At 50.2% G+C, this 9,315-nt stretch overlaps 1 protein-coding gene across 3 annotated transcripts in view; it reads left to right on the top strand.

Annotated features, from left to right (window-relative positions):
* Positions 1–6,813: 6,813 nt before the first annotated feature.
* Positions 6,814–9,315, top strand: part of MRAS (muscle RAS oncogene homolog) — a 53,031-nt gene continuing 50,529 nt past the window's right edge. Inside the window, exon 1 of one of the 3 annotated variants that reach the window (XM_032408631.1) lies at positions 6,814–6,831. The gene's annotated coding sequence lies outside the window, so the exon portion shown is untranslated. Of the gene's footprint in view, positions 6,832–7,120; positions 7,264–7,697; positions 7,829–9,315 lie in introns of those variants that run through there. The other 2 variants (XM_032408629.1, XM_032408630.1) reach the window with 2 other exon arrangements.

The following is a 9,315-nucleotide window of genomic DNA, read 5'->3' as shown; positions in this document are numbered from 1 at the left end:
TCTTCAAGTTCAGTAATCCTGCGCTCAGCTGTGTTCAATCTGCTATTAAGCTCATCCAATGAGTTCTTGATTTCCATTAGTAGAATTTATAAGTTCTAGAGTGTGCATTTTATTTCTATTTTTATTTGTTGTAGATTCCACGTATCCAGGGACATTTCCTTTCCTTTTATCTATTTTACCTACCTCTTCTTCTGTTTTATTCAACATATTAATCTGAGGATATTTTGAATTTTCAAAGTATAACACACATGCAATGGTGCATGAAGTATGCTAATCGTGAATGCATAGTTTGATGAATTTTCATACTTGTATATACCCATGTAACCATCACCCAAATCAAGATACATAATATTTCTGGTACTTCCTTCCCTCTCAGGCGTCGCTCCCTTGCCCCAAAGAGATAACCACTATTCTGACTTCTATCACCATCAATTGGTTTTACTATTTACTGGACCTCATATATGTTGTCTTTTCCATCTGGCTCCTTTCACTTAATATAATGTCTGTGAGATTTATTCATGTTGCTTATGTATCAGTACATCATTCTTATTTATTGCAGTATAGTATTCCATTGTATGAATAGACCACAATTTATGTATTCATTCTCCAGTTCATAAACATTTTGGTTGTTTCCACGTTTAGGCCATTATGACTAAAGCTGCATAAATATTTTTATATATGTTTTTTGGTGAACATAGTTGCTCATTTCTCTTAAGTATGTACCTAGAAGTAGAAATGTTGAATCAGAAGGTAGATGTATGTTTAGCTATAGTAGGTTCTACTTTCAAGGCTGATTGTGCCAGTTATCAATTTATCACTGTTCAGTGCCAAACCCATCCTTATTACCTGCTCTGTGATAATGAAGCTGGACCCTGTAAACATTTCTCTTCTGCCATCTGGCACATTGTTAAGCTTTGTCAGGAGAGGGTACTGACTGCCACTGCAGGAGAAAGTGGCTTCTCTTCCTGGCTCTGATGTGCTCACTTGCTGGGTTCCTGCAGCACATGGCTCCTGCACACGTGGCAGCCGGAAACACACAGCACGTCTCCACTGACAGCTTCCTCCGTCACCACAGAGGTCAGCTTTTGAATGAATCATTCCCGTGGGAAGTTTTCCAGCAAATTCCATAGTGCAGCGCCTTTCCCTGGATGACTTCCCTCAGTACCCAAGAGGAATGCTTTCCTTGCATTCCATCTGCATGGAACTTCAGCAAACTTCTTCATCATCCAGGGAGTCATGGCTACACTGTCTCCAACAAGGTATGGACCTCAGCCTAGGGGTAGAGGGTGAGGAGGGACCTCATACAGGTTTGTTCCTTCTTTGGGTGCTCTGCTTCAGCCCCAGAGGCTACTCCCTGTATCTGCTATAATTATATTCCTTAGAATTCTCCTTTCCTCTTAGCACCTTTTATACTTAATAATTCTTTACGTTAAAATTTCCTTGTCCAAATTACTGTGTGGTTTCTGTATCCTGAGTGAACTCTGGCTGATACATGGATATACAATTTTACACCTCTACCACCAATGTCTGAGAGTTCCAGTGCTTCTACAATCAGTTATTTTAGAGTCCTATCTACTAACTCCTACATCTGAAAGATCTGTGTGTCTGCTTCTATTGTCTATTTTTTCTCTTGCTTATCAGTTATCATTTCCTGCCTCTTCACCCGATTATTTTTTATTATATGCAGACATTGTATGTAAGAGGTATAGGGACTGCAGATGATATAATTTGCTACACAGAATGTTCCTTCTTTCCTCTGTTAAGCAGATGACCATGAGGGATGATTGTCTCAGTCTGGTGAAGGATTAAGCTGAGTTGAGGCTGGATTTCAGTTTTTGCAAAACAATCTATCTCTGTTTACCCCTATTCCTCACACGTGGATTTTGATTGAGAGCCTTGCAGGTCTCTGTACCCTCAGCCATGAGGGACGGTGGAGATTCAGTTGTGCCCTTCAGAGGTTCCTAATCCAACTGTCTAGATTCTGTCCCCTTGTAGATTCAAAATCTGGCATATGTCATGAGGTAGGAGCTGGCCTTGTGTTTGAGGCAGGCCCTTTCTTCTTGGAGAGACTTTGTTTTCTAAGTTCTGTAAGACTGTGGAAGATTTCACTCTGCTTTTTAGATGGGGAACTCAGCAAATGTCCTGTGGAGAAAATGGGGTTGTGTTTTTAAAGCCTCCATGTTCCCATTTTTCATTCTAGTACCATGTAGCCACTAATGCTTTACTGGTTTCCTTTCTTCCATTAGAGATCTTTCTTTTGGGCAAAGCTTGATTGTTAGGCAATGCCCCAAATTGGCAAATGTCCAGGGAGATGAGTGAGGGGACGGCTGGAGAGACTCATCTCATCTTGTTGCGGTAGGACCATTGGCCTGCCACAACCTACTACATCCTGCCTAGAAGAGGAAATCTAGGCTTTTTTTTTTTTTCTAAAGATTTTATTTATTTATTTGAGAGAGAGAGAGAGAGAGAGATAGCGAGAGAGAGCATGAGCAGGGGAGGGTGGGTGGGGAGAGGGAGAAGCAGACTCCTTGCTGAGCAGGGAGCCCCATGCAGGACTTGATCCCAGGACCCCAGGATCATGACCTGAGCTGAAGGCAGACGCTTAACCGACTGAGCCACCCAGGTGCCCCAGAAATCTAGGCTTTTGAGATTCAAAACTCTTTTCTTTTTGAACTTCTGTCTGTAGCATGTATTTCAAAATCTTAGAGTTGACTTTTCTTTCTTGACAAATTTGTGCTGTAATATCCCTAACTGGAGGCTCTGAATGTCAAAATATCTGGGTTCAATGTTCTTCAAACTGTAGGTCACAACCCATTAATGGGGCATGAAATCAATTTAATAGGTCTTGATAGCATTTTTAAATGAAACAGAATAGAATAGAGTATATCACATATAGTAAAGATAAGTATTGTTTCATTAAATTTTTGTTTCACTTGTGTGTGTATGTGTTTGGTTTCCAATGTAAAACCTATTTGTTTCTATGGGTTGCAGCCAAAAATGTTTAAAAGCAACTGGACTTTAGTTTAAACAGAGGAAGAGCTAAGGGGGAGAAAAACAAATGATCAGAAACAAATGTATTAATTGAGTATGGACACCTTTTTGGAGAAGTGTGGCCATGCCTGGGAAATGGACTGATTCTCTTCTGGCCCCAGCGAGCAAGAGGGAGTCCATGAGAGGGATAAACCACAAGCATCAGGAACCATAAGCATCAGAGAAGAAAATCCTATGAGGTCTATCTCCTCATGGGGCTGGGGCAGTTGGGGATGTGCAGAGGGGGTAGCAGGGAGAATTGAAGATGAGAGATGACTGAATTTGGATTGGTACGAGCCATGAGAACCCTGAGAGAAGACCGTGTCATTCTTGGTGCCAGATCATGGGCAGCCCAGTGAACAAAAGCCTGTGCTTGGCCCAGAAGAAAAGTCAGCTGAGGGGATAAACAGGCATGGGGGTGGGGTGAGGCTCTTCTGCTAACCCATGGTTGGTGCTTCGGGGTCAGCAAAAGATCTAAGTCTAGCCACAAGCCTGAGGAGACTAGTATCCACTTCACCTTCTCCCTGCTTTCCTAACACCAAACACAAACACAATTGACCTGCCTGTCGAGGCCACCAGACATAGGTGAAAGAGTATGGGCTCTGTGGTCAGAACCCTGACTCTGAGTCTACTGGCTGGATGGGATTGGGCTTGTGTCTCCTTATATCTAAGACACGGTAGGTAAGACCAGCACAGGTAGTTGGGAGATGTGCAGACTCATCATTATGCCCATGTCCAACACGCAGTGAGTGCTCAGGAGCTCAGAGCTGCTTTTGCCCCCAGAGACCACAGTGGGGCAGAGAGTTCTGGAAGAACATTGTGCCGCAATGACCAGGCTCGCTCCTGGCCCTTGAAATCCCCAGGCCCTCTAGGCTTGTGCACTGAACCCCCAGGCACCAGTTTGGGTCTGCTCTGAGGCATGGCACTCAGCAAGCGTTGGGGCAGAGAGACCAGCCCAAGACACTGCAGTGGATGTGGTACATTTGCTTGTGTCTCTAGCCGGAAAGTTCTGCTCTGGGTCAGCCAAGCAACTCTCGTCTTTGCCCTATTGCAAGAGCTGGCTCCTGGCCCTGTGGCTGGCCTTGGACTTCAGGCCCTGAAACTTGGGCCTGAGCCCAGTCTGGGTTTTCGGCCAGGAGTCATTTGGGCCAGGAGTCTGGCCTTCTACCGTGCTGCAAACACACCTGGTCAGCCACGCGGATCTGCGGGAGTTTTGGAAGACTTCAGCTCAGTCATACCTCAGCATATAAGGGTTTCTCCTTTCTCGGTCTAGCTGTGTTATTTGTCCCTCAAGCCCTGGCTCAACCATCACCTCTCACAGAAAGCCTGTGCTGGGCACCCACACCCGCCCCACTCTGGGTTGGGTGCCCTTCCTCTGGGCCCCACAGGCCCCGGGACCTCTCTCTTCCACACCACTTACCCTCGGCTGGCACTCCCAGTTTGCTTGGAGGCGGGCCTCTGCACAGCACCCAGCACACAGTAGGTGCTCTGGCTGTGTTTACTGACTGAACTGTCAGACTCAGGCCTCATTTTCCTGCTCAGGGCCCCTGTCTGCCAGCAACTGAGCCATACTTTATTTCAGGGTTCAAAGAGCAGAGGAGGCAGCCCAAATGGGACAAAGGGCCCTGTTGTAAGCCCTCAGCCACAACCTGCATTAGAGAATCCCAGGTACCTGTGTGTGATTACTAGCTGTTTCAGTTCCATTTCTGAGGAGACAGATTTTTATTTATTTATTTATTTATTTATTTTTAAAGATTTTATTTATTTATTTGACAGAGAGAGACACAGCAAGAGAGGGAACACAAGCAGGGGGAGTGGGAGAGGGAGAAGCAGGCTCCCCGCCGAGCAGGGAGCCCGATGCGGGGCTCGATCCCAGGACCCTGCAGTCTCAGGCACTGTCTCAGCTCAAGCTGAGGGCAACAGAGCCCTGTGCCAGGCAGGGCCCGGGAGAGGATGTTTCTTGACAGACGGAGCCCAGGAGGGGCTGACAGACAACCAGGACACACAGACCTCTGCCAGTCTCCCCCCAAGGCTTGTGGTAAATGGAAGGAAGAGGAAGAAGCAGGTTCAGAGCAAGACCCAGCCGGTCACGATGAACATCTCTCCCTCAAGCCCCCTCCTCAGCCAGCTCTTTTACTCCCTACCAAGGTGCGATACTTGATAGCACCTAAAGCATGGGGACTCTTGGGGTCCACGGGGACTTCAGAGCAGCAAGTGGAAGTGGGGGGACACAACGGCTCTCACCAAATGGCTGCATGGGTACCTGGGAGGCCAATCAAAACCTGCATCGGATTGGAAGCCCCAGCACGGCAGGAGGCAGGAAGGACTCGGTAGTAAGCTCCCCCTAGGCTTGGGGTAGAAGGTGAAGCTCTCAAAATGACAAGCAGGTGAGGAGCGCCGGAGTGGCTCAGTCAGTTGAGTGTCTGCCTTCGGCTAGGGTCATGATCTCAGAGTCCTGGGATCGAGTCCCACAGGGGCTCCCTGCTCCGTGGGGAGTCTGCTTCTCTCTCTGCACTCACCCAGCTTGTGCTCTCTCTCTCTCTAATAAATAAATAAAATCTTTTCTAAAAATGACAAGGGGATGAGTTCCCTGGATGTGTAAAATGGTTCCAAGTCATCATCAAAGTCCACCCACAAGAAAGTCCTCAAAAATGACACCAGTTATCAAAATTACAATGAGCTATCACTTCACTCCCAGTAGGGTGGCTATAATCAAAAAGACAGCATTGGCAAGGATGCGGAGCCATCGGTCCTCTTGCACATCGTTGGTAGGAATGTGGTGCAGGTGCTCTGGAAAGCAGTCGGGGGTTCCTCAAAATGTTAAACATAGCTAAGCATATGACCCACAGTTCTACTTCTACTTCAGTTCTACTCTAGTTCTACTCCTAGGCATACCACCAAGAGAAGTGAAAACACATGTTCCTATAAAGATTGTACACGAATGATCACAGGAGCTGTTATTCCTAACAGCCCCAAAATACAAACAACCTAACTGTCCATCACCTGAAATGGAGAAACAAAATGTGGTATATACATACATTGGAATATTATTTGGTCATAAAAAGGAATGAGGTGCTGCTTCATGCAGCAACATGGATGAACGCTGAAAACATAATGCTAAGTGAAAGAAGCTGGTCACAAAACGCCACATGTGGTAGGATTCCATCTATATGAAATGTCCTGAGTAGGCAAATCCATGGAGACAGAAAGTAGATGAGTGGTTTCCAGCAACCGGGGGGATGGGGAATGGGAAGTGACCACAAATGGGTAAGGTATTTTGGAGGGGGGCGGCATGAAAATGTTCTGGAATTAAAAATCGTGATGGTCTAGCAACTTTGCTGATATACTAAAAACCACGTAATTGTACAGTTTTAAAGGCTTGTTTTATGGTATGTGAATTATATTTCCATTTTCTTAAAATAAGGAAAAAATGTCATCGATGGAGAGGAGTTAGCAGAACTGAAACAATGACATGGAGCACGAGTGTCGCCTGTGCCTGTCCTATCCATCTGAACGAACTTGGGGCGCAGGAATGGTGCACCAAGAAGGCCTGGGGGTAAGACACGCTGGGTCAGGATCTAGGAAGAAACACGTCCCGGGATTCGAAACGAATGCGGTTGAGGTGACGGCCGGGATCGCTAAGGACTGGGGAGGACTGGGGAGGCGTCGGTAGGCTCAGAAGTTGGTCGGGCCAGAGCGGAGACTCCAAGGTTGGGGCACAGAGGCTCTTAAAAAGGCCCGAGCGATTTCCCATTCCGCGTCCACTTTAAAGCCAGCGCCGCGGAGCTAGGCTCTGACCGGGTAAGTGCGCGGGGTCGCGGGGGAGGCGGCTGGGGCCCGGCTCGGAGCCGGGGGCGGGGGAATCGGCGCGGGTGGCCAGGACTGAGCGGGCCGCGCGTCCCGGGGGCCCGGGTGCGCGCGGGGGCGGCGGGGTCGCGGCGCCGCCCCCCCACCCCCACCGCCGGCGCCCGCCGCGGCGCTCTATTTTTAGCAGGCGCTGTTGCAATATAAGGAATGCGCGGCGCGCGAGGCGCTCGGGGCGCGCGCGGGCTGCGCGGTCGCTTTAAGGAGGCGCCGGGGCGGGGACGGGCCGGAGCGGCCAGAGGGCCGGCGGGCCGGGAGCCGCCAGTCCGGCTGCAGTGGGGCCGGCCGGGCGCGGCGCTGCCTCCTCGGCCGCGCGAGCATGAAGGAGGCGGCCTGAGGGCCGGAGCCGAGCCGGGGCTGGAGCGCGGGGTGAGTGGTCGCAGCCGCCCGGGAGGGGAGGAGGGTCCCGCCCGGCGCTTTGTTCCGGGCGGGAGGTGTGGCCGCCCCCGGGCCCTGCCGCACTCGCGGCGCGCCGAGTGCGCCCGGGGACTGGCGGGGAGTGGCCTTTTGCCCCCCACTGCAGGCTCCGGCGTAACGTTGTGCGATCGAGAAATCCGCCACAATAGAGACCCCAGCGGGGAGGGCCTGTCCACCGCCCAAAGAGCCCCTTTCATGGAATCGCCCTTCGGTTTCTTGTCTGCCTCGGCGAGGACCAGCGGGGTGGTGGGCGGCAGGACTGGAGCGGCGGGGGAGGTGGCGGGGCGGGGGGGGGACTCTTTCTCCCGTTTTAAAATGGCGTTAACGTGGGCAGGGATCCGCCGCGGGTGTTGTCAAATTTATCTCAATAATAAAAAGCAGCCTGCCGCACAAACAACCCTTCACTGCGCCCGGGGCTTGGGGTTCTGCTCACCACTGGGGCCCGGCTCATTCATTGACCGGACCTGGCTGGGGCAACTGAGTGGGGCACGGTGCCCGTTCCTGCTCTGCGGGGAAGGTAAGGACAAAAAAATGAGCGACAGCGCAGTGTGGTCAACAACAGGATCAGGGAAGAGAAGGGGTTGTGGGACAGACAGCGTGGAAGGTCAGGGAAGGCCTCCTAGAGGAGGTGATGCCTGGCAGGAGCGTGGGCGCTCAACACCCAATTACACTCTGTGGCTGGAACTGAGGTCTGTGCTGGCCTTGGAGAAAGCTGAGTCTGGAGAGATGGACAAGGGCCACTTCATCGGGCCCTGATCTCAGAGCTCTGGGATTCCCCTACCACCCCCACCACCCCCACGGGCCCCTGCTGGTACCGAACCTCCTTGAGCTAAATGGTTCTTGCATCTACAAGACACACACTCTATCCTGGACCTGATCAGAGAGAATGACTGACAAGGCTCAGAATTCTAGCCTCAAAAGAGTAATAAGGGAGATCTTACTTAAAAACCCTGAAGCCCCACTGTAATAGCGGCACCAGCAGGGCTCCCACAGACCGGGCACTTGACCAGAGTGTGCTTGCTCTTGCTGGTCACTTGACGAGACTCTCCCAGAAGTTTATTGTAATCCCCACATGCAGATGGGAAGCTGTGGCTAGAAAGTATCAGTAACTTGCCCAAGATCCTACCTTGAGACCATGTGGCTGCTCAGGCCCCTCACCTTAGAGTCGGGCTGTCCGGGCTTGAGGGCTCCAGGTGCAGCCTGTCCTAAGCTTTTGCTCTGCTGACAAGCACGGGTTGGTTGAAGTGTGGGGTGGTGACCTCTTGGTATTAATAACTGACACGTGTCAGGGGCTTTGCAGTGAACAAAGCACTTCACGGAGACAGTTCTTAGAGTTTCTTCTGCTTCTCTTCCCAGGGAAGAAACTTGAGCTGCCTAACATTTTATAAATCTCCTAATTTCCTGTAAATTGCAAGTCCCTGCTGACTGGGGCTGAAAATGTTTCGGGCCCTGGTTTTCAACCTTGGGTCTGTTCTCACTCTCAGCAGCCAGTGAGTTTCTCTGTCTGCGGTTTATGGTGTAGTTTGTACTTTCTCTGCCAGGTCAGGAGGTATTGGGCTTTGATGCTCTGGGGTTTTCAAGGCTGCAGGGTCTGCCAGCCTCTTGCGGAGACTGGTGGTGTTGAGTAAGCCAGGTGCTCTGGTAGAAACTGCCCCCACCCCCGACCCCTGGCCTCAACATTTCTTTATGGAGAAGAGGATCAGAGCCCCCTGCTGAACCCCAGTGAGGCAATAGACAGTCTTCCAGGGTTTGCCTGCTTTGCTCTCGCAAAAGGCAGTTTGCACTTTCTGCTACTCATACTTTCACCTACAGAAGACATTTTTGTGGTGGGTATGACTTTTATTATTAGCTCTAACCATAGGTATTTCACAGTTTGAGTTGATCTGAGCTGCTTATACAGTGACAGATCTCTGGGGTTGGTTCTGAGTTTGAGTGATTACCTGGAACCAGGGAGGACTACCAAACTCGGATGAACTGAGCTAGCTCCTGGGGTGACTGGTCCTC

Source organism: Phoca vitulina, unplaced genomic scaffold, assembly GCF_004348235.1.
Source record: "Phoca vitulina isolate PV1807 unplaced genomic scaffold, GSC_HSeal_1.0 scaffold10, whole genome shotgun sequence".
In the NCBI taxonomy this organism is placed as follows: domain Eukaryota; kingdom Metazoa; phylum Chordata; class Mammalia; order Carnivora; family Phocidae; genus Phoca; species Phoca vitulina.
Note: the sequence above shows the minus strand (reverse complement) of the source record. Positions and strands in the feature narration are given on the sequence as shown.